The sequence below is a fragment of the Symphalangus syndactylus genome, chromosome 20, assembly GCF_028878055.3.
Source record: "Symphalangus syndactylus isolate Jambi chromosome 20, NHGRI_mSymSyn1-v2.1_pri, whole genome shotgun sequence".
Lineage (NCBI taxonomy): Eukaryota > Metazoa > Chordata > Mammalia > Primates > Hylobatidae > Symphalangus > Symphalangus syndactylus.
Window position 1 is genome coordinate 44050413 of NC_072442.2, and position 24366 is coordinate 44074778.

A 24366-nucleotide genomic window follows, 5' to 3' on the forward strand; every position below is an offset into this window, starting at 1 on the left:
GAGGGGCTTCCGGGAGCAGGGGCTGGAGTTCCTCTGCCAGGCAGGAGGCTGGCACCAGACACCCGGCAGAGGGAGGCGGCGCGTGGACGGCGAGGGCCCAGCAAGGATTCTCCCCAGCCCCCGTGCCTGCGTCTCCTGGGGCTCCTGTGCACGGACCGTGTCCTGTGCTGTGTAGGGCAAGCTGCCTCTCTGCTCGGGACGTGGATTCCTTTCACCTCCTCCTGGCCTGGCTACTTCTGACGCAGGTCGTCAGGACTCCGCCTGGGTGTCACCCGTCCAGGAAGCCTCCCTTAGTCTAGGGCCCTCGGCACCCGCCCCCTATGTGACTAGCAGCCCTCCTGTGTATTTCATCGCACCCCCGTTGTTTATATCAGCTATTCCACTCACCACCCTTCTGGGCAATCCTTTATCTCCCGCTCTGAAATCCCATCACTGAGGGCTGGGACCCCTCCTCAGTGCTTCTCCCTGTTTCCCCGCCGCGAGTCTGGCGCCTGGCGTGTGGAAGGCGCTCAGGCGACGTTTGCGGAGCGAGGAAACGACGCAAACGTGATGAGCACGACAGACCGCAACAGAGAAGACGCAGTTAGGAGGCTATCGGCCCGGCGCGGGGGGAAAAGGGGGAAGGTCGGGCTCGGGGTGGCAGGACCCCAGAGGGCAGGGGTGACTGCCGGGGTGCTCTTGGGGCAAGATGGGCGTCAAGGCCCCCAGCAAGGTTGGGACAAAGTTTCTCTCCGAGGCACAGACTGCCGCCTGCGGGGTCAGCATTTCCCTCTCCCTTCCTCCTTCCTAAGGCAGCTTCAGCGGAGGGCCGAGGGCTTTCCGCGCATTGCCTCGAAAATTCATTTCACTCCACCGCCCTGAGTGGTGGGCCTTAATATTAGCCACGGCCAGGGTTAGGGTGAGGCCACTCCTCCAGGGCAGAATTTCAGGGGGTGCCCCACCCCACCCCCGCCCTAAACCATTCAGCAATCAACATAACTTATAGTTCAACGCAATATATCTTACCTTGTGGGCGGCAAGCCACCCGGGTGCCGAGGCAAGAGCCCGAAGGCACAAGCTGTTCCAGTATAATAAAGAAAAATAATTAGAATAAGAAAAGTTCTACTAGAGATAGGATACGGATATGATTACATCTGACTATTCTTAGTCATTAGTTTGTAGCATTACTCTTTGTTCTATTACCATAATAATCTCCGTTCTATTATGCTTACCTAGGGAAAACCGGGCCACACAGAGTTAGGAGCTGAAGGGCCACAGTGAGAGGTGACCAGAAGACAAGAGTGTGAGCCCTCATTCACGCCCAGAGAAGGGCCGCTTGAGGGCTCCTTGGCCTAGCGGTAATGCCAGTTGCCTGCGAAGGCCCTGGTTACTTAGGAGACCTTGGTCTAGCGGTGGCGCCAGTGCCTGGGAAGGCACCCGTTACTTAGCAGACCGGGAAGGGGAATCTCCCTCTCTCCAGGGGAGATAGAGAACACTCTGCTCCACCACCTCTCGAGGGAGGCCTGACATTGGACAGGCCTTCCCGCAGTCATCCGGAGGCCTCAACGTCTCCCTGTGATGCTGTGGGCTTCAGGGGTCACCCTCCTTGGTCGCTTTCATGTTCCGCCTGTACACCTGGCTCCCCCTTTTAAGTTCTTAGAAGAGAGCAGTAGCAGAATTAGTGAAAGTACCAGAGTCTTTGATCTTTCTGATAAGTGCGTGGAAGAAACGCTGACGTCTGCTGTCCTCCCTCTCCACCTCGGCTACCACAAAGGGAAAGGCCCCCTGTCCAGTGGACACGTGACTCGCGTGACCTATCCATCATCTGAGATGACTGACACTCCTTACCCTGCCCCCTTGCCTTGAATACAATGAACAGCAGCGCCTCCAGGCATCCCGGGCCACTACCTGTCTCCGCGCTTTGGTGGCAGTGGTCCCCCGGGCCCAGCTGTCTTTCTTCCTATCTCTTTGTCTTCTCTCTTTATCTCTACGGTCTCTCGTCTCCGTCTCCGCACACACGAAGAGAAAACCCACAGACCCCGTAGAGCTGGAGCCCACATTATCTCAGCTACAAGATAATCAAGACATTCATGTGGACTACTGAGTCTTTCGGTGCCCCCTTGCTATTTTATTTTCTTCCTGCGGGCGAGTGTTTCCCTCCCTTCACGCCATCCCGATCTCCGCCGTCGTGTCTTCTCATCCCCATTCTACCGCCCAGCACGGTGTAGTGTGGCAGCCGCTAGCCACGGGTATCTAGGGAGCCCTGGAAATGTCGTCAGTTCTAATGGAGCTGTGCTGTAAGTGTGAAATACACATGAGGTTTTGACGGCAGTGTCAGTAAAATTCTCACAAATTTTTTTTTTTTTTTTTTTGAGACGGAGTTTCCGCTCTCGTTTCCCAGCCTGGAGTCCAATGGCGCGATCTAGGCTCTCTGCAACCTCCGCCTCCCGGGTTCAAGCGATTCTCCTGCCTCAGCCTCCCGAGCAGCTGGGACTACAGGTGTGTGCCACCACGCCCGGCTAAGTTTGTGTTCTTCGTACAGACGGGGTTTCTCCATGTTGGTCGGGCTGGTCTCCAACACCCGACCTCTGGTGATCTGCCCAGCTGCCGCCTCCCAAAGTGTTGCGATTACAGGCTTGAGCCACCGCTCACCCAGGCTTTTTTTTTTTTTTTTTTTTTGAGACAAACTCTTGCTCTGTCACCCAGGCTGGAGTGCAGAGGCGCGATCTCGGCTCACGGCAGCCTCTACCTCCCGGGTTCCAGCGATTCTCCTGCCTCAGCTTCTCGGGTAGCTGGGATTACAGGCGTAGGCCACCACGCCCGGCTAATTTTTGTATTTTTAGGGGGGTTTCGCCATGTCGGCCAGGCTGGTCTCGAGCTCCTCACCTCAGGCGATCCGCCCGCCTCGGCCTCCCAAAGCGCCGGGATTACAGGCGTGAGCCACCGCGCCGGCCTCTTTCATTCTGTCTTTATTTTCTGAGATAAGGGTCTCGCTCGGACCCTCAGGTTGGACTGCAGTGGCGTGATCTCGGCTCGCTGAAACTTCCGCCTCCCGGGTTCAAGCGATTCTCCTGCCTCAGCCTCCCGAGCAGCTGGGACTACAGGTGTGTGCCACCACGCCCGGCTAAGTTTGTGTTCTTCGTACAGACGGGGTTTCTCCATGTTGGTCGGGCTGGTCTCCAACACCCGACCTCTGGTGATCTGCCCAGCTGCCGCCTCCCAAAGTGTTGCGATTACAGGCTTGAGCCACCGCTCACCCAGGCTTTTTTTTTTTTTTTTTTTTTTTGAGACAAACTCTTGCTCTGTCACCCAGGCTGGAGTGCAGAGGCGCGATCTCGGCTCACGGCAGCCTCTACCTCCCGGGTTCCAGCGATTCTCCTGCCTCAGCTTCTCGGGTAGCTGGGATTACAGGCGTAGGCCACCACGCCCGGCTAATTTTTGTATTTTTAGGGGGGTTTCGCCATGTCGGCCAGGCTGGTCTCGAGCTCCTCACCTCAGGCGATCCGCCCGCCTCGGCCTCCCAAAGCGCCGGGATTACAGGCGTGAGCCACCGCGCCGGCCTCTTTCATTCTGTCTTTATTTTCTGAGATAAGGGTCTCGCTCGGACCCTCAGGTTGGACTGCAGTGGCGTGATCTCGGCTCGCTGAAACTTCCGCCTCCCGGGTTCAAGCGATTCTCCTGTCTCAGCCTCCCGAGTAGCTGGGATTATTGACGCGCAGCACCACGCCCGGCTAATTTTTGTGGTTTTCGTACCTTCTGTCTTCTGCCCTTCAGTACCGCATAGAGCCGCCGAAGACGAGTGAGTCGAACCAACAGCCCCTCTTGCAGCAGTTGCTGATCACGGGGCTGCCCCCGGTACTCATCCTGTGTCTCTCCTCCAAATCCCCGCTCCTCCTCAGCTATCACCTCTGCCGATGCCGGTGGTTTCCCTGGGTACCGGGAACCAAACTCTCATCCCCGAGGGGCCTAAGCCCCCCGTGGCCAGGCCCTTCTCAAGTCACGGTTGCTGCACAGTCACAGTTACAGGTGGCCCTGGGAGTAACACCTGGCACCCAAACAGATCACCAGAGGCCACACATAGTCCACCTGCCCTCCCTGCATAAGATCAGCTCTTCCTCCTCCCGACGATAGATCAGGGTCAATGATCCCTGCCAAGATGGCGACTCCTCCAGCCTGCTGGTCCAACCTTCAAGCAACAGCTGTGGCGGCCACAGCTGTTGCTTGAAGGCTTGAAGTTCAATGGGACCCTCTCCCGCTTTCTACAAACTGGTTCCTTTATTCTTATGTTTCTTTATTTATTTGGGACGGGCTCCGGCTCTGTCACCCAGGCTGGAGTGCAGTGGTGCAATCACTGCTCACTGCAGCATCCGCCTCCCAGCGTCCACCCATCCTCCCGCCTCAGCCTCTGGAATAGCTGGGGTACAGATACGCGCCAGCGCAAACGGGTTTTCGCTAGGTTGCCTGGGCTCTTTCTTTCTTTGTCTTTGTTTGTTTGTCTGTTTTTTGTTTGTTTGTTTGTTTGTTTCGAGACGGGGCTCTGGCTCTGTCGCCGGGGCTGCAGTGCAATGGCGTGATGTCACCTCACTGCGGCCTTCTGGGCTCCAGCGATCCTCCCACTGTGCCCGGCCTGAAGGCAGCCTTTAGAGAAAGAAGCAGGGGGAGTTCTTCGGAGGACAGACAGGATCTCTGGGGTTTGGAAAGGGTGAGAGACTGGGTCAGCGAAAGGGACATTCCGATCTTTTTGCTGGGATGCAACGTATAGATACAGGCACGAGACCCAAAAGAGCCGGCAGAGATTTGTCATCATGGTTGCAAGGCAACTGCCGGTGGCTGATCCCGTAAAGGATACACGTACCTAGAACGGAGCCTAAAGATGCATCAAGCATGAAGGGTGGAGCCACGATGCTTGGACTCGAGTTTCTGCTCCTGTGCGTTCCGTGACAAATGGCTTATACTACCTGCACCTCAGTTTTTTCCTGGGCAAAAAAGGAAGCTTGTTGCCGGTGCGTTGGCACCTGCCTTAAAGTGCCAGCTACTCAGCGGGCTGAAGAGGAAGAAGTTCCTACTAGGAAGACACACGGACACGTATGTTTACTGCAGCACTATTTACAATAGCAAAGACTTGGAACCAACTCGAATGCCCATCAATGATAGGCTGGATAAAGAAAATGTGGCACGTATACACCATGGAATTACTACGCAGCCATCAAAAAGGATGAGTTCATGCCCTCTGCAGGAACATGCTGGAAGGCCTCATTCTCAGCAAACTGACACAGGAAGCGAAAACCAAACACCGCATGTTCTCACTCCTAAGTGGGAGTTCAACAGTGAGTGAGAACACATGGACACAGGGAGGGGAACATCACACAGCGGGCCCTGACGGCGCGTGGGGGGCAAGGGGAGAGAGAGAGCATTAGGACAAATGGCCAACGCATGCGGGGCTTCAAACCTAGATGACTGGTGGATAGCTGCAGCAAAGCACCGTGGCACACGTGTACCTATGTTCCAAACCTGCACGTCCTGCACATGTACCCCATAACTTGGGAGGGGGTGGGGGAAACGAAAAGAGAGAGCGGGGGAAAGCAGGGGGGGAGAGAGAGACAGAAAGAGAGAGAGAGAGAGAAGAAGTTCAATTCCGGGTGGATCCCATTCCTTTAAAAGGTCACCACCACCAACACCACCACCACCACCAGACGACACCCACTCGACTGTCAAGCTGAGATCTAAGGACCTCCAAAGGAGTAGGTCACTCGTGGCCTTCCCAAAGCGCAGTAGTCACAGTGGAAACGGAAGTGTGCCTGCCGCAAAAGCCTACCGTCCTCACGGTACTTCAAGGAGCGCTTAAGCCAAGCCGGCGTGTCAGCGTGTCACGGGCACCGGACGTGCAAGCCACAGCCACCCCGCAGGTTCATCTCTGATGCCTCTCACGTCTCTTCCTCTCTCTACTTTTAGGAAACAACGTTGTATCCCCCGAGGGGGTGCACCGTTCCTGGAGGTACTGCAATACCAGGTCGATGCGTGGAGTGGACGGAGCAAGCTCCTATTCCATCTCCCTGCTCCAAAAATCCATTTAATATATTGTCCTCGGATAGAGGACGTATCAGATATTAAACTGATAAGAACAGATACTACACTTGATCTTAGCCAAAAGGCCGAGAAGCGATGCGGGCGCCTCCGCGCCCGCCGTCGCCGTCCCACTCTCATCCACATTCAAGTCGCGGTGAGAGCCCCAGCCTCGCTCCTCGCCCCATTCCCTCTGTCTCGTCCACGGCACCATTGACGCCCTCACACACTCGGGCTGATTTCTTATTCTCCGCCTTTGAAAAGGGAAATCTTACACCCGTGCTTCTTCCGGCGTTCCCGGGCTTTCATTCCGAATTTGCATGCCCCGCCCCTTCACGGAGGACGTGGCCTCCGCGCTTGACTCCGCCCCCGGGGCCGCCTCTGCCTGGCGGAGCCGCGGCTCCGCCGGGGGGCGACTTCCTCGTTTCTATCCAGCCAGCCAAAAGACACAACCGGAAGAGACTGGGGGCGAAGGCGAGAGGGGTCTGTGGAAGAGACCTGTCGGCGGAGAGCGGTCCACGTTTTCCTGGAGAAAGAGGAGGCCCCAGGGCAGGAGCGCGGGCTGCGCTGGGCCTCTGCTTCGCCGCGAGCGGGCGGGGAGACCGGCCCCGTACCCGAGGGGACGAGGGGCCCTATGCCGAGTCAGGGAAGCCGAAGGCCTGGAGGGGCTTCCGGGAGCAGGGGCTGGAGTTCCTCTGCCAGGCAGGAGGCTGGCACCAGACACCCGGCAGAGGGAGGCGGCGCGTGGACGGCGAGGGCCCAGCAAGGATTCTCCCCAGCCCCCGTGCCTGCGTCTCCTGGGGCTCCTGTGCACGGACCGTGTCCTGTGCTGTGTAGGGCAAGCTGCCTCTCTGCTCGGGACGTGGATTCCTTTCACCTCCTCCTGGCCTGGCTACTTCTGACGCAGGTCGTCAGGACTCCGCCTGGGTGTCACCCGTCCAGGAAGCCTCCCTTAGTCTAGGGCCCTCGGCACCCGCCCCCTATGTGACTAGCAGCCCTCCTGTGTATTTCATCGCACCCCCGTTGTTTATATCAGCTATTCCACTCACCACCCTTCTGGGCAATCCTTTATCTCCCGCTCTGAAATCCCATCACTGAGGGCTGGGACCCCTCCTCAGTGCTTCTCCCTGTTTCCCCGCCGCGAGTCTGGCGCCTGGCGTGTGGAAGGCGCCCAGGCGACGTTTGCGGAGCGAGGAAACGACGCAAACGTGATGAGCACGACAGACCGCAACAGAGAAGACGCAGTTAGGAGGCTATCGGCCCGGCGCGGGGGGAAAAGGGGGAAGGTCGGGCTCGGGGTGGCAGGACCCCAGAGGGCAGGGGTGACTGCCGGGGTGCTCTTGGGGCAAGATGGGCGTCAAGGCCCCCAGCAAGGTTGGGACAAAGTTTCTCTCCGAGGCACAGACTGCCGCCTGCGGGGTCAGCATTTCCCTCTCCCTTCCTCCTTCCTAAGGCAGCTTCAGCGGAGGGCCGAGGGCTTTCCGCGCATTGCCTCGAAAATTCATTTCACTCCACCGCCCTGAGTGGTGGGCCTTAATATTAGCCACGGCCAGGGTTAGGGTGAGGCCACTCCTCCAGGGCAGAATTTCAGGGGGTGCCCCACCCCACCCCCGCCCTAAACCATTCAGCAATCAACATAACTTATAGTTCAACGCAATATATCTTACCTTGTGGGCGGCAAGCCACCCGGGTGCCGAGGCAAGAGCCCGAAGGCACAAGCTGTTCCAGTATAATAAAGAAAAATAATTAGAATAAGAAAAGTTCTACTAGAGATAGGATACGGATATGATTACATCTGACTATTCTTAGTCATTAGTTTGTAGCATTACTCTTTGTTCTATTACCATAATAATCTCCGTTCTATTATGCTTACCTAGGGAAAACCGGGCCACACAGAGTTAGGAGCTGAAGGGCCACAGTGAGAGGTGACCAGAAGACAAGAGTGTGAGCCCTCATTCACGCCCAGAGAAGGGCCGCTTGAGGGCTCCTTGGCCTAGCGGTAATGCCAGTTGCCTGCGAAGGCCCTGGTTACTTAGGAGACCTTGGTCTAGCGGTGGCGCCAGTGCCTGGGAAGGCACCCGTTACTTAGCAGACCGGGAAGGGGAATCTCCCTCTCTCCAGGGGAGATAGAGAACACTCTGCTCCACCACCTCTCGAGGGAGGCCTGACATTGGACAGGCCTTCCCGCAGTCATCCGGAGGCCTCAACGTCTCCCTGTGATGCTGTGGGCTTCAGGGGTCACCCTCCTTGGTCGCTTTCATGTTCCGCCTGTACACCTGGCTCCCCCTTTTAAGTTCTTAGAAGAGAGCAGTAGCAGAATTAGTGAAAGTACCAGAGTCTTTGATCTTTCTGATAAGTGCGTGGAAGAAACGCTGACGTCTGCTGTCCTCCCTCTCCACCTCGGCTACCACAAAGGGAAAGGCCCCCTGTCCAGTGGACACGTGACTCGCGTGACCTATCCATCATCTGAGATGACTGACACTCCTTACCCTGCCCCCTTGCCTTGAATACAATGAACAGCAGCGCCTCCAGGCATCCCGGGCCACTACCTGTCTCCGCGCTTTGGTGGCAGTGGTCCCCCGGGCCCAGCTGTCTTTCTTCCTATCTCTTTGTCTTCTCTCTTTATCTCTACGGTCTCTCGTCTCCGTCTCCGCACACACGAAGAGAAAACCCACAGACCCCGTAGAGCTGGAGCCCACATTATCTCAGCTACAAGATAATCAAGACATTCATGTGGACTACTGAGTCTTTCGGTGCCCCCTTGCTATTTTATTTTCTTCCTGCGGGCGAGTGTTTCCCTCCCTTCACGCCATCCCGATCTCCGCCGTCGTGTCTTCTCATCCCCATTCTACCGCCCAGCACGGTGTAGTGTGGCAGCCGCTAGCCACGGGTATCTAGGGAGCCCTGGAAATGTCGTCAGTTCTAATGGAGCTGTGCTGTAAGTGTGAAATACACATGAGGTTTTGACGGCAGTGTCAGTAAAATTCTCACAAATTTTTTTTTTTTTTTTTTTGAGACGGAGTTTCCGCTCTCGTTTCCCAGCCTGGAGTCCAATGGCGCGATCTAGGCTCTCTGCAACCTCCGCCTCCCGAGTTCAAGCGATTCTCCTGCCTCAGCCTCCCGAGCAGCTGGGACTACAGGTGTGTGCCACCACGCCCGGCTAAGTTTGTGTTCTTCGTACAGACGGGGTTTCTCCATGTTGGTCGGGCTGGTCTCCAACACCCGACCTCTGGTGATCTGCCCAGCTGCCGCCTCCCAAAGTGTTGCGATTACAGGCTTGAGCCACCGCTCACCCAGGCTTTTTTTTTTTTTTTTTTTTTTTGAGACAAACTCTTGCTCTGTCACCCAGGCTGGAGTGCAGAGGCGCGATCTCGGCTCACGGCAGCCTCTACCTCCCGGGTTCCAGCGATTCTCCTGCCTCAGCTTCTCGGGTAGCTGGGATTACAGGCGTAGGCCACCACGCCCGGCTAATTTTTGTATTTTTAGGGGGGTTTCGCCATGTCGGCCAGGCTGGTCTCGAGCTCCTCACCTCAGGCGATCCGCCCGCCTCGGCCTCCCAAAGCGCCGGGATTACAGGCGTGAGCCACCGCGCCGGCCTCTTTCATTCTGTCTTTATTTTCTGAGATAAGGGTCTCGCTCGGACCCTCAGGTTGGACTGCAGTGGCGTGATCTCGGCTCGCTGAAACTTCCGCCTCCCGGGTTCAAGCGATTCTCCTGTCTCAGCCTCCCGAGTAGCTGGGATTATTGACGCGCAGCACCACGCCCGGCTAATTTTTGTGGTTTTCGTACCTTCTGTCTTCTGCCCTTCAGTACCGCATAGAGCCGCCGAAGACGAGTGAGTCGAACCAACAGCCCCTCTTGCAGCAGTTGCTGATCACGGGGCTGCCCCCGGTACTCATCCTGTGTCTCTCCTCCAAATCCCCGCTCCTCCTCAGCTATCACCTCTGCCGATGCCGGTGGTTTCCCTGGGTACCGGGAACCAAACTCTCATCCCCGAGGGGCCTAAGCCCCCCGTGGCCAGGCCCTTCTCAAGTCACGGTTGCTGCACAGTCACAGTTACAGGTGGCCCTGGGAGTAACACCTGGCACCCAAACAGATCACCAGAGGCCACACATAGTCCACCTGCCCTCCCTGCATAAGATCAGCTCTTCCTCCTCCCGACGATAGATCAGGGTCAATGATCCCTGCCAAGATGGCGACTCCTCCAGCCTGCTGGTCCAACCTTCAAGCAACAGCTGTGGCGGCCACAGCTGTTGCTTGAAGGCTTGAAGTTCAATGGGACCCTCTCCCGCTTTCTACAAACTGGTTCCTTTATTCTTATGTTTCTTTATTTATTTGGGACGGGCTCCGGCTCTGTCACCCAGGCTGGAGTGCAGTGGTGCAATCACTGCTCACTGCAGCATCCGCCTCCCAGCGTCCACCCATCCTCCCGCCTCAGCCTCTGGAATAGCTGGGGTACAGATACGCGCCAGCGCAAACGGGTTTTCGCTAGGTTGCCTGGGCTCTTTCTTTCTTTGTCTTTGTTTGTTTGTCTGTTTTTTGTTTGTTTGTTTGTTTGTTTCGAGACGGGGCTCTGGCTCTGTCGCCGGGGCTGCAGTGCAATGGCGTGATGTCACCTCACTGCGGCCTTCTGGGCTCCAGCGATCCTCCCACTGTGCCCGGCCTGAAGGCAGCCTTTAGAGAAAGAAGCAGGGGGAGTTCTTCGGAGGACAGACAGGATCTCTGGGGTTTGGAAAGGGTGAGAGACTGGGTCAGCGAAAGGGACATTCCGATCTTTTTGCTGGGATGCAACGTATAGATACAGGCACGAGACCCAAAAGAGCCGGCAGAGATTTGTCATCATGGTTGCAAGGCAACTGCCGGTGGCTGATCCCGTAAAGGATACACGTACCTAGAACGGAGCCTAAAGATGCATCAAGCATGAAGGGTGGAGCCACGATGCTTGGACTCGAGTTTCTGCTCCTGTGCGTTCCGTGACAAATGGCTTATACTACCTGCACCTCAGTTTTTTCCTGGGCAAAAAAGGAAGCTTGTTGCCGGTGCGTTGGCACCTGCCTTAAAGTGCCAGCTACTCAGCGGGCTGAAGAGGAAGAAGTTCCTACTAGGAAGACACACGGACACGTATGTTTACTGCAGCACTATTTACAATAGCAAAGACTTGGAACCAACTCGAATGCCCATCAATGATAGGCTGGATAAAGAAAATGTGGCACGTATACACCATGGAATTACTACGCAGCCATCAAAAAGGATGAGTTCATGCCCTCTGCAGGAACATGCTGGAAGGCCTCATTCTCAGCAAACTGACACAGGAAGCGAAAACCAAACACCGCATGTTCTCACTCCTAAGTGGGAGTTCAACAGTGAGTGAGAACACATGGACACAGGGAGGGGAACATCACACAGCGGGCCCTGACGGCGCGTGGGGGGCAAGGGGAGAGAGAGAGCATTAGGACAAATGGCCAACGCATGCGGGGCTTCAAACCTAGATGACTGGTGGATAGCTGCAGCAAAGCACCGTGGCACACGTGTACCTATGTTCCAAACCTGCACGTCCTGCACATGTACCCCATAACTTGGGAGGGGGTGGGGGAAACGAAAAGAGAGAGCGGGGGAAAGCAGGGGGGGAGAGAGAGACAGAAAGAGAGAGAGAGAGAGAAGAAGTTCAATTCCGGGTGGATCCCATTCCTTTAAAAGGTCACCACCACCAACACCACCACCACCACCACCAGACGACACCCACTCGACTGTCAAGCTGAGATCTAAGGACCTCCAAAGGAGTAGGTCACTCGTGGCCTTCCCAAAGCGCAGTAGTCACAGTGGAAACGGAAGTGTGCCTGCCGCAAAAGCCTACCGTCCTCACGGTACTTCAAGGAGCGCTTAAGCCAAGCCGGCGTGTCAGCGTGTCACGGGCACCGGACGTGCAAGCCACAGCCACCCCGCAGGTTCATCTCTGATGCCTCTCACGTCTCTTCCTCTCTCTACTTTTAGGAAACAACGTTGTATCCCCCGAGGGGGTGCACCGTTCCTGGAGGTACTGCAATACCAGGTCGATGCGTGGAGTGGACGGAGCAAGCTCCTATTCCATCTCCCTGCTCCAAAAATCCATTTAATATATTGTCCTCGGATAGAGGACGTATCAGATATTAAACTGATAAGAACAGATACTACACTTGATCTTAGCCAAAAGGCCGAGAAGCGATGCGGGCGCCTCCGCGCCCGCCGTCGCCGTCCCACTCTCATCCACATTCAAGTCGCGGTGAGAGCCCCAGCCTCGCTCCTCGCCCCATTCCCTCTGTCTCGTCCACGGCACCATTGACGCCCTCACACACTCGGGCTGATTTCTTATTCTCCGCCTTTGAAAAGGGAAATCTTACACCCGTGCTTCTTCCGGCGTTCCCGGGCTTTCATTCCGAATTTGCATGCCCCGCCCCTTCACGGAGGACGTGGCCTCCGCGCTTGACTCCGCCCCCGGGGCCGCCTCTGCCTGGCGGAGCCGCGGCTCCGCCGGGGGGCGACTTCCTCGTTTCTATCCAGCCAGCCAAAAGACACAACCGGAAGAGACTGGGGGCGAAGGCGAGAGGGGTCTGTGGAAGAGACCTGTCGGCGGAGAGCGGTCCACGTTTTCCTGGAGAAAGAGGAGGCCCCAGGGCAGGAGCGCGGGCTGCGCTGGGCCTCTGCTTCGCCGCGAGCGGGCGGGGAGACCGGCCCCGTACCCGAGGGGACGAGGGGCCCTATGCCGAGTCAGGGAAGCCGAAGGCCTGGAGGGGCTTCCGGGAGCAGGGGCTGGAGTTCCTCTGCCAGGCAGGAGGCTGGCACCAGACACCCGGCAGAGGGAGGCGGCGCGTGGACGGCGAGGGCCCAGCAAGGATTCTCCCCAGCCCCCGTGCCTGCGTCTCCTGGGGCTCCTGTGCACGGACCGTGTCCTGTGCTGTGTAGGGCAAGCTGCCTCTCTGCTCGGGACGTGGATTCCTTTCACCTCCTCCTGGCCTGGCTACTTCTGACGCAGGTCGTCAGGACTCCGCCTGGGTGTCACCCGTCCAGGAAGCCTCCCTTAGTCTAGGGCCCTCGGCACCCGCCCCCTATGTGACTAGCAGCCCTCCTGTGTATTTCATCGCACCCCCGTTGTTTATATCAGCTATTCCACTCACCACCCTTCTGGGCAATCCTTTATCTCCCGCTCTGAAATCCCATCACTGAGGGCTGGGACCCCTCCTCAGTGCTTCTCCCTGTTTCCCCGCCGCGAGTCTGGCGCCTGGCGTGTGGAAGGCGCTCAGGCGACGTTTGCGGAGCGAGGAAACGACGCAAACGTGATGAGCACGACAGACCGCAACAGAGAAGACGCAGTTAGGAGGCTATCGGCCCGGCGCGGGGGGAAAAGGGGGAAGGTCGGGCTCGGGGTGGCAGGACCCCAGAGGGCAGGGGTGACTGCCGGGGTGCTCTTGGGGCAAGATGGGCGTCAAGGCCCCCAGCAAGGTTGGGACAAAGTTTCTCTCCGAGGCACAGACTGCCGCCTGCGGGGTCAGCATTTCCCTCTCCCTTCCTCCTTCCTAAGGCAGCTTCAGCGGAGGGCCGAGGGCTTTCCGCGCATTGCCTCGAAAATTCATTTCACTCCACCGCCCTGAGTGGTGGGCCTTAATATTAGCCACGGCCAGGGTTAGGGTGAGGCCACTCCTCCAGGGCAGAATTTCAGGGGGTGCCCCACCCCACCCCCGCCCTAAACCATTCAGCAATCAACATAACTTATAGTTCAACGCAATATATCTTACCTTGTGGGCGGCAAGCCACCCGGGTGCCGAGGCAAGAGCCCGAAGGCACAAGCTGTTCCAGTATAATAAAGAAAAATAATTAGAATAAGAAAAGTTCTACTAGAGATAGGATACGGATATGATTACATCTGACTATTCTTAGTCATTAGTTTGTAGCATTACTCTTTGTTCTATTACCATAATAATCTCCGTTCTATTATGCTTACCTAGGGAAAACCGGGCCACACAGAGTTAGGAGCTGAAGGGCCACAGTGAGAGGTGACCAGAAGACAAGAGTGTGAGCCCTCATTCACGCCCAGAGAAGGGCCGCTTGAGGGCTCCTTGGCCTAGCGGTAATGCCAGTTGCCTGCGAAGGCCCTGGTTACTTAGGAGACCTTGGTCTAGCGGTGGCGCCAGTGCCTGGGAAGGCACCCGTTACTTAGCAGACCGGGAAGGGGAATCTCCCTCTCTCCAGGGGAGATAGAGAACACTCTGCTCCACCACCTCTCGAGGGAGGCCTGACATTGGACAGGCCTTCCCGCAGTCATCCGGAGGCCTCAACGTCTCCCTGTGATGCTGTGGGCTTCAGGGGTCACCCTCCTTGGTCGCTTTCATGTTCCGCCTGTACACCTGGCTCCCCCTTTTAAGTTCTTAGAAGAGAGCAGTAGCAGAATTAGTGAAAGTACCAGAGTCTTTGATCTTTCTGATAAGTGCGTGGAAGAAACGCTGACGTCTGCTGTCCTCCCTCTCCACCTCGGCTACCACAAAGGGAAAGGCCCCCTGTCCAGTGGACACGTGACTCGCGTGACCTATCCATCATCTGAGATGACTGACACTCCTTACCCTGCCCCCTTGCCTTGAATACAATGAACAGCAGCGCCTCCAGGCATCCCGGGCCACTACCTGTCTCCGCGCTTTGGTGGCAGTGGTCCCCCGGGCCCAGCTGTCTTTCTTCCTATCTCTTTGTCTTCTCTCTTTATCTCTACGGTCTCTCGTCTCCGTCTCCGCACACACGAAGAGAAAACCCACAGACCCCGTAGAGCTGGAGCCCACATTATCTCAGCTACAAGATAATCAAGACATTCATGTGGACTACTGAGTCTTTCGGTGCCCCCTTGCTATTTTATTTTCTTCCTGCGGGCGAGTGTTTCCCTCCCTTCACGCCATCCCGATCTCCGCCGTCGTGTCTTCTCATCCCCATTCTACCGCCCAGCACGGTGTAGTGTGGCAGCCGCTAGCCACGGGTATCTAGGGAGCCCTGGAAATGTCGTCAGTTCTAATGGAGCTGTGCTGTAAGTGTGAAATACACATGAGGTTTTGACGGCAGTGTCAGTAAAATTCTCACAAATTTTTTTTTTTTTTTTTTTGAGACGGAGTTTCCGCTCTCGTTTCCCAGCCTGGAGTCCAATGGCGCGATCTAGGCTCTCTGCAACCTCCGCCTCCCGGGTTCAAGCGATTCTCCTGCCTCAGCCTCCCGAGCAGCTGGGACTACAGGTGTGTGCCACCACGCCCGGCTAAGTTTGTGTTCTTCGTACAGACGGGGTTTCTCCATGTTGGTCGGGCTGGTCTCCAACACCCGACCTCTGGTGATCTGCCCAGCTGCCGCCTCCCAAAGTGTTGCGATTACAGGCTTGAGCCACCGCTCACCCAGGCTTTTTTTTTTTTTTTTTTTTTGAGACAAACTCTTGCTCTGTCACCCAGGCTGGAGTGCAGAGGCGCGATCTCGGCTCACGGCAGCCTCTACCTCCCGGGTTCCAGCGATTCTCCTGCCTCAGCTTCTCGGGTAGCTGGGATTACAGGCGTAGGCCACCACGCCCGGCTAATTTTTGTATTTTTAGGGGGGTTTCGCCATGTCGGCCAGGCTGGTCTCGAGCTCCTCACCTCAGGCGATCCGCCCGCCTCGGCCTCCCAAAGCGCCGGGATTACAGGCGTGAGCCACCGCGCCGGCCTCTTTCATTCTGTCTTTATTTTCTGAGATAAGGGTCTCGCTCGGACCCTCAGGTTGGACTGCAGTGGCGTGATCTCGGCTCGCTGAAACTTCCGCCTCCCGGGTTCAAGCGATTCTCCTGCCTCAGCCTCCCGAGCAGCTGGGACTACAGGTGTGTGCCACCACGCCCGGCTAAGTTTGTGTTCTTCGTACAGACGGGGTTTCTCCATGTTGGTCGGGCTGGTCTCCAACACCCGACCTCTGGTGATCTGCCCAGCTGCCGCCTCCCAAAGTGTTGCGATTACAGGCTTGAGCCACCGCTCACCCAGGCTTTTTTTTTTTTTTTTTTTTTTTGAGACAAACTCTTGCTCTGTCACCCAGGCTGGAGTGCAGAGGCGCGATCTCGGCTCACGGCAGCCTCTACCTCCCGGGTTCCAGCGATTCTCCTGCCTCAGCTTCTCGGGTAGCTGGGATTACAGGCGTAGGCCACCACGCCCGGCTAATTTTTGTATTTTTAGGGGGGTTTCGCCATGTCGGCCAGGCTGGTCTCGAGCTCCTCACCTCAGGCGATCCGCCCGCCTCGGCCTCCCAAAGCGCCGGGATTACAGGCGTGAGCCACCGCGCCGGCCTCTTTCATTCTGTCTTTATTTTCTGAGATAAGGGTCTCGCTCGGACCCTCAGGTTGGACTGCAGTGGCGTGATCTCGGCTCGCTGAAACTTCCGCCTCCCGGGTTCAAGCGATTCTCCTGTCTCAGCCTCCCGAGTAGCTGGGATTATTGACGCGCAGCACCACGCCCGGCTAATTTTTGTGGTTTTCGTACCTTCTGTCTTCTGCCCTTCAGTACCGCATAGAGCCGCCGAAGACGAGTGAGTCGAACCAACAGCCCCTCTTGCAGCAGTTGCTGATCACGGGGCTGCCCCCGGTACTCATCCTGTGTCTCTCCTCCAAATCCCCGCTCCTCCTCAGCTATCACCTCTGCCGATGCCGGTGGTTTCCCTGGGTACCGGGAACCAAACTCTCATCCCCGAGGGGCCTAAGCCCCCCGTGGCCAGGCCCTTCTCAAGTCACGGTTGCTGCACAGTCACAGTTACAGGTGGCCCTGGGAGTAACACCTGGCACCCAAACAGATCACCAGAGGCCACACATAGTCCACCTGCCCTCCCTGCATAAGATCAGCTCTTCCTCCTCCCGACGATAGATCAGGGTCAATGATCCCTGCCAAGATGGCGACTCCTCCAGCCTGCTGGTCCAACCTTCAAGCAACAGCTGTGGCGGCCACAGCTGTTGCTTGAAGGCTTGAAGTTCAATGGGACCCTCTCCCGCTTTCTACAAACTGGTTCCTTTATTCTTATGTTTCTTTATTTATTTGGGACGGGCTCCGGCTCTGTCACCCAGGCTGGAGTGCAGTGGTGCAATCACTGCTCACTGCAGCATCCGCCTCCCAGCGTCCACCCATCCTCCCGCCTCAGCCTCTGGAATAGCTGGGGTACAGATACGCGCCAGCGCAAACGGGTTTTCGCTAGGTTGCCTGGGCTCTTTCTTTCTTTGTCTTTGTTTGTTTGTCTGTTTTTTGTTTGTTTGTTTGTTTGTTTCGAGACGGGGCTCTGGCTCTGTCGCCGGGGCTGCAGTGCAATGGCGTGATGTCACCTCACTGCGGCCTTCTGGGCTCCAGCGATCCTCCCACTGTGCCCGGCCTGAAGGCAGCCTTTAGAGAAAGAAGCAGGGGGAGTTCTTCGGAGGACAGACAGGATCTCTGGGGTTTGGAAAGGGTGAGAGACTGGGTCAGCGAAAGGGACATTCCGATCTTTTTGCTGGGATGCAACGTATAGATACAGGCACGAGACCCAAAAGAGCCGGCAGAGATTTGTCATCATGGTTGCAAGGCAACTGCCGGTGGCTGATCCCGTAAAGGATACACGTACCTAGAACGGAGCCTAAAGATGCATCAAGCATGAAGGGTGGAGCCACGATGCTTGGACTCGAGTTTCTGCTCCTGTGCGTTCCGTGACAAATGGCTTATACTACCTGCACCTCAGTTTTTTCCTGGGCAAAAAAGGAAGCTTGTTGCCGGTGCGTTGGCACCTGCCTTAAAGTGCCAGCTACTCAGCGGGCTGAAGAGGAAGAAGTTCCTACTAGGAAGACACACGGACACGTATGTTTACTGCAGCACTATTTACAATAGCAAAGACTTGGAACCAACTCGAATGCCCATCAATGATAGGCTGGATAAAGAAAATGTGGCACGTATACACCATGGAATTACTACGCAGCCATCAAAAAGGATGAGTTCATGCCCTCTGCAGGAACATGCTGGAAGGCCTCATTCTCAGCAAACTGACACAGGAAGCGAAAACCAAACACCGCATGTTCTCACTCCTAAGTGGGAGTTCAACAGTGAGTGAGAACACATGGACACAGGGAGGGGAACATCACACAGCGGGCCCTGACGGCGCGTGGGGGGCAAGGGGAGAGAGAGAGCATTAGGACAAATGGCCAACGCATGCGGGGCTTCAAACCTAGATGACTGGTGGATAGCTGCAGCAAAGCACCGTGGCACACGTGTACCTATGTTCCAAACCTGCACGTCCTGCACATGTACCCCATAACTTGGGAGGGGGTGGGGGAAACGAAAAGAGAGAGCGGGGGAAAGCAGGGGGGGAGAGAGAGACAGAAAGAGAGAGAGAGAGAGAAGAAGTTCAATTCCGGGTGGATCCCATTCCTTTAAAAGGTCACCACCACCAACACCACCACCAACACCACCACCACCACCAGACGACACCCACTCGACTGTCAAGCTGAGATCTAAGGACCTCCAAAGGAGTAGGTCACTCGTGGCCTTCCCAAAGCGCAGTAGTCACAGTGGAAACGGAAGTGTGCCTGCCGCAAAAGCCTACCGTCCTCACGGTACTTCAAGGAGCGCTTAAGCCAAGCCGGCGTGTCAGCGTGTCACGGGCACCGGACGTGCAAGCCACAGCCACCCCGCAGGTTCATCTCTGATGCCTCTCACGTCTCTTCCTCTCTCTACTTTTAGGAAACAACGTTGTATCCCCCGAGGGGGTGCACCGTTCCTGGAGGTACTGCAATACCAGGTCGATGCGTGGAGTGGACGGAGCAAGCTCCTATTCCATCTCCCTGCTCCAAAAATCCATTTAATATATTGTCCTCGGATAGAGGACGTATCAGATATTAAACTGATAAGAACAGATACTACACTTGATCTTAGCCAAAAGGCCGAGAAGCGATGCGGGCGCCTCCGCGCCCGCCGTCGCCGTCCCACTCTCATCCACATTCAAGTCGCGGTGAGAGCCCCAGCCTCGCTCCTCGCCCCATTCCCTCTGTCTCGTCCACGGCACCATTGACGCCCTCACACACTCGGGCTGATTTCTTATTCTCCGCCTTTGAAAAGGGAAATCTTACACCCGTGCTTCTTCCGGCGTTCCCGGGCTTTCATTCCGAATTTGCATGCCCCGCCCCTTCACGGAGGACGTGGCCTCCGCGCTTGACTCCGCCCCCGGGGCCGCCTCTGCCTGGCGGAGCCGCGGCTCCGCCGGGGGGCGACTTCCTCGTTTCTATCCAGCCAGCCAAAAGACACAACCGGAAGAGACTGGGGGCGAAGGCGAGAGGGGTCTGTGGAAGAGACCTGTCGGCGGAGAGCGGTCCACGTTTTCCTGGAGAAAGAGGAGGCCCCAGGGCAGGAGCGCGGGCTGCGCTGGGCCTCTGCTTCGCCGCGAGCGGGCGGGGAGACCGGCCCCGTACCCGAGGGGACGAGGGGCCCTATGCCGAGTCAGGGAAGCCGAAGGCCTGGAGGGGCTTCCGGGAGCAGGGGCTGGAGTTCCTCTGCCAGGCAGGAGGCTGGCACCAGACACCCGGCAGAGGGAGGCGGCGCGTGGACGGCGAGGGCCCAGCAAGGATTCTCCCCAGCCCCCGTGCCTGCGTCTCCTGGGGCTCCTGTGCACGGACCGTGTCCTGTGCTGTGTAGGGCAAGCTGCCTCTCTGCTCGGGACGTGGATTCCTTTCACCTCCTCCTGGCCTGGCTACTTCTGACGCAGGTCGTCAGGACTCCGCCTGGGTGTCACCCGTCCAGGAAGCCTCCCTTAGTCTAGGGCCCTCGGCACCCGCCCCCTATGTGACTAGCAGCCCTCCTGTGTATTTCATCGCACCCCCGTTGTTTATATCAGCTATTCCACTCACCACCCTTCTGGGCAATCCTTTATCTCCCGCTCTGAAATCCCATCACTGAGGGCTGGGACCCCTCCTCAGTGCTTCTCCCTGTTTCCCCGCCGCGAGTCTGGCGCCTGGCGTGTGGAAGGCGCCCAGGCGACGTTTGCGGAGCGAGGAAACGACGCAAACGTGATGAGCACGACAGACCGCAACAGAGAAGACGCAGTTAGGAGGCTATCGGCCCGGCGCGGGGGGAAAAGGGGGAAGGTCGGGCTCGGGGTGGCAGGACCCCAGAGGGCAGGGGTGACTGCCGGGGTGCTCTTGGGGCAAGATGGGCGTCAAGGCCCCCAGCAAGGTTGGGACAAAGTTTCTCTCCGAGGCACAGACTGCCGCCTGCGGGGTCAGCATTTCCCTCTCCCTTCCTCCTTCCTAAGGCAGCTTCAGCGGAGGGCCGAGGGCTTTCCGCGCATTGCCTCGAAAATTCATTTCACTCCACCGCCCTGAGTGGTGGGCCTTAATATTAGCCACGGCCAGGGTTAGGGTGAGGCCACTCCTCCAGGGCAGAATTTCAGGGGGTGCCCCACCCCACCCCCGCCCTAAACCATTCAGCAATCAACATAACTTATAGTTCAACGCAATATATCTTACCTTGTGGGCGGCAAGCCACCCGGGTGCCGAGGCAAGAGCCCGAAGGCACAAGCTGTTCCAGTATAATAAAGAAAAATAATTAGAATAAGAAAAGTTCTACTAGAGATAGGATACGGATATGATTACATCTGACTATTCTTAGTCATTAGTTTGTAGCATTACTCTTTGTTCTATTACCATAATAATCTCCGTTCTATTATGCTTACCTAGGGAAAACCGGGCCACACAGAGTTAGGAGCTGAAGGGCCACAGTGAGAGGTGACCAGAAGACAAGAGTGTGAGCCCTCATTCACGCCCAGAGAAGGGCCGCTTGAGGGCTCCTTGGCCTAGCGGTAATGCCAGTTGCCTGCGAAGGCCCTGGTTACTTAGGAGACCTTGGTCTAGCGGTGGCGCCAGTGCCTGGGAAGGCACCCGTTACTTAGCAGACCGGGAAGGGGAATCTCCCTCTCTCCAGGGGAGATAGAGAACACTCTGCTCCACCACCTCTCGAGGGAGGCCTGACATTGGACAGGCCTTCCCGCAGTCATCCGGAGGCCTCAACGTCTCCCTGTGATGCTGTGGGCTTCAGGGGTCACCCTCCTTGGTCGCTTTCATGTTCCGCCTGTACACCTGGCTCCCCCTTTTAAGTTCTTAGAAGAGAGCAGTAGCAGAATTAGTGAAAGTACCAGAGTCTTTGATCTTTCTGATAAGTGCGTGGAAGAAACGCTGACGTCTGCTGTCCTCCCTCTCCACCTCGGCTACCACAAAGGGAAAGGCCCCCTGTCCAGTGGACACGTGACTCGCGTGACCTATCCATCATCTGAGATGACTGACACTCCTTACCCTGCCCCCTTGCCTTGAATACAATGAACAGCAGCGCCTCCAGGCATCCCGGGCCACTACCTGTCTCCGCGCTTTGGTGGCAGTGGTCCCCCGGGCCCAGCTGTCTTTCTTCCTATCTCTTTGTCTTCTCTCTTTATCTCTACGGTCTCTCGTCTCCGTCTCCGCACACACGAAGAGAAAACCCACAGACCCCGTAGAGCTGGAGCCCACATTATCTCAGCTACAAGATAATCAAGACATTCATGTGGACTACTGAGTCTTTCGGTGCCCCCTTGCTATTTTATTTTCTTCCTGCGGGCGAGTGTTTCCCTCCCTTCACGCCATCCCGATCTCCGCCGTCGTGTCTTCTCATCCCCATTCTACCGCCCAGCACGGTGTAGTGTGGCAGCCGCTAGCCACGGGTATCTAGGGAGCCCTGGAAATGTCGTCAGTTCTAATGGAGCTGTGCTGTAAGTGTGAAATACACATGAGGTTTTGACGGCAGTGTCAGTAAAATTCTCACAAATTTTTTTTTTTTTTTTTTTGAGACGGAGTTTCCGCTCTCGTTTCCCAGCCTGGAGTCCAATGGCGCGATCTAGGCTCTCTGCAACCTCCGCCTCCCGGGTTCAAGCGATTCTCCTGCCTCAGCCTCCCGAGCAGCTGGGACTACAGGTGTGTGCCACCACGCCCGGCTAAGTTTGTGTTCTTCGTACAGACGGGGTTTCTCCATGTTGGTCGGGCTGGTCTCCAACACCCGACCTCTGGTGATCTGCCCAGCTGCCGCCTCCCAAAGTGTTGCGATTACAGGCTTGAGCCACCGCTCACCCAGGCTTTTTTTTTTTTTTTTTTTTTGAGACAAACTCTTGCTCTGTCACCCAGGCTGGAGTGCAGAGGCGCGATCTCGGCTCACGGCAGCCTCTACCTCCCGGGTTCCAGCGATTCTCCTGCCTCAGCTTCTCGGGTAGCTGGGATTACAGGCGTAGGCCACCACGCCCGGCTAATTTTTGTATTTTTAGGGGGGTTTCGCCATGTCGGCCAGGCTGGTCTCGAGCTCCTCACCTCAGGCGATCCGCCCGCCTCGGCCTCCCAAAGCGCCGGGATTACAGGCGTGAGCCACCGCGCCGGCCTCTTTCATTCTGTCTTTATTTTCTGAGATAAGGGTCTCGCTCGGACCCTCAGGTTGGACTGCAGTGGCGTGATCTCGGCTCGCTGAAACTTCCGCCTCCCGGGTTCAAGCGATTCTCCTGCCTCAGCCTCCCGAGCAGCTGGGACTACAGGTGTGTGCCACCACGCCCGGCTAAGTTTGTGTTCTTCGTACAGACGGGGTTTCTCCATGTTGGTCGGGCTGGTCTCCAACACCCGACCTCTGGTGATCTGCCCAGCTGCCGCCTCCCAAAGTGTTGCGATTACAGGCTTGAGCCACCGCTCACCCAGGCTTTTTTTTTTTTTTTTTTTTTTTGAGACAAACTCTTGCTCTGTCACCCAGGCTGGAGTGCAGAGGCGCGATCTCGGCTCACGGCAGCCTCTACCTCCCGGGTTCCAGCGATTCTCCTGCCTCAGCTTCTCGGGTAGCTGGGATTACAGGCGTAGGCCACCACGCCCGGCTAATTTTTGTATTTTTAGGGGGGTTTCGCCATGTCGGCCAGGCTGGTCTCGAGCTCCTCACCTCAGGCGATCCGCCCGCCTCGGCCTCCCAAAGCGCCGGGATTACAGGCGTGAGCCACCGCGCCGGCCTCTTTCATTCTGTCTTTATTTTCTGAGATAAGGGTCTCGCTCGGACCCTCAGGTTGGACTGCAGTGGCGTGATCTCGGCTCGCTGAAACTTCCGCCTCCCGGGTTCAAGCGATTCTCCTGTCTCAGCCTCCCGAGTAGCTGGGATTATTGACGCGCAGCACCACGCCCGGCTAATTTTTGTGGTTTTCGTACCTTCTGTCTTCTGCCCTTCAGTACCGCATAGAGCCGCCGAAGACGAGTGAGTCGAACCAACAGCCCCTCTTGCAGCAGTTGCTGATCACGGGGCTGCCCCCGGTACTCATCCTGTGTCTCTCCTCCAAATCCCCGCTCCTCCTCAGCTATCACCTCTGCCGATGCCGGTGGTTTCCCTGGGTACCGGGAACCAAACTCTCATCCCCGAGGGGCCTAAGCCCCCCGTGGCCAGGCCCTTCTCAAGTCACGGTTGCTGCACAGTCACAGTTACAGGTGGCCCTGGGAGTAACACCTGGCACCCAAACAGATCACCAGAGGCCACACATAGTCCACCTGCCCTCCCTGCATAAGATCAGCTCTTCCTCCTCCCGACGATAGATCAGGGTCAATGATCCCTGCCAAGATGGCGACTCCTCCAGCCTGCTGGTCCAACCTTCAAGCAACAGCTGTGGCGGCCACAGCTGTTGCTTGAAGGCTTGAAGTTCAATGGGACCCTCTCCCGCTTTCTACAAACTGGTTCCTTTATTCTTATGTTTCTTTATTTATTTGGGACGGGCTCCGGCTCTGTCACCCAGGCTGGAGTGCAGTGGTGCAATCACTGCTCACTGCAGCATCCGCCTCCCAGCGTCCACCCATCCTCCCGCCTCAGCCTCTGGAATAGCTGGGGTACAGATACGCGCCAGCGCAAACGGGTTTTCGCTAGGTTGCCTGGGCTCTTTCTTTCTTTGTCTTTGTTTGTTTGTCTGTTTTTTGTTTGTTTGTTTGTTTGTTTCGAGACGGGGCTCTGGCTCTGTCGCCGGGGCTGCAGTGCAATGGCGTGATGTCACCTCACTGCGGCCTTCTGGGCTCCAGCGATCCTCCCACTGTGCCCGGCCTGAAGGCAGCCTTTAGAGAAAGAAGCAGGGGGAGTTCTTCGGAGGACAGACAGGATCTCTGGGGTTTGGAAAGGGTGAGAGACTGGGTCAGCGAAAGGGACATTCCGATCTTTTTGCTGGGATGCAACGTATAGATACAGGCACGAGACCCAAAAGAGCCGGCAGAGATTTGTCATCATGGTTGCAAGGCAACTGCCGGTGGCTGATCCCGTAAAGGATACACGTACCTAGAACGGA

General features: G+C 56.8%; 3 non-coding genes across 3 annotated transcripts; all 3 read right to left on the bottom strand.

Annotated features, from left to right (window-relative positions):
* Positions 1-5952: 5952 nt before the first annotated feature.
* LOC129470898 (U2 spliceosomal RNA) lies at positions 5953-6143 on the bottom strand. The gene has a single exon (XR_008653415.2). It is a non-coding gene; the product is annotated as a U2 spliceosomal RNA (small nuclear RNA).
* Positions 6144-12054: 5911 nt separating this feature from the next.
* Positions 12055-12245, bottom strand: LOC134735392 (U2 spliceosomal RNA). The gene has a single exon (XR_010118438.1). It is a non-coding gene; the product is annotated as a U2 spliceosomal RNA (small nuclear RNA).
* Positions 12246-18770: 6525 nt separating this feature from the next.
* On the bottom strand, positions 18771-18961 carry LOC134735393 (U2 spliceosomal RNA). The gene has a single exon (XR_010118439.1). It is a non-coding gene; the product is annotated as a U2 spliceosomal RNA (small nuclear RNA).
* Positions 18962-24366: the final 5405 nt, after the last annotated feature.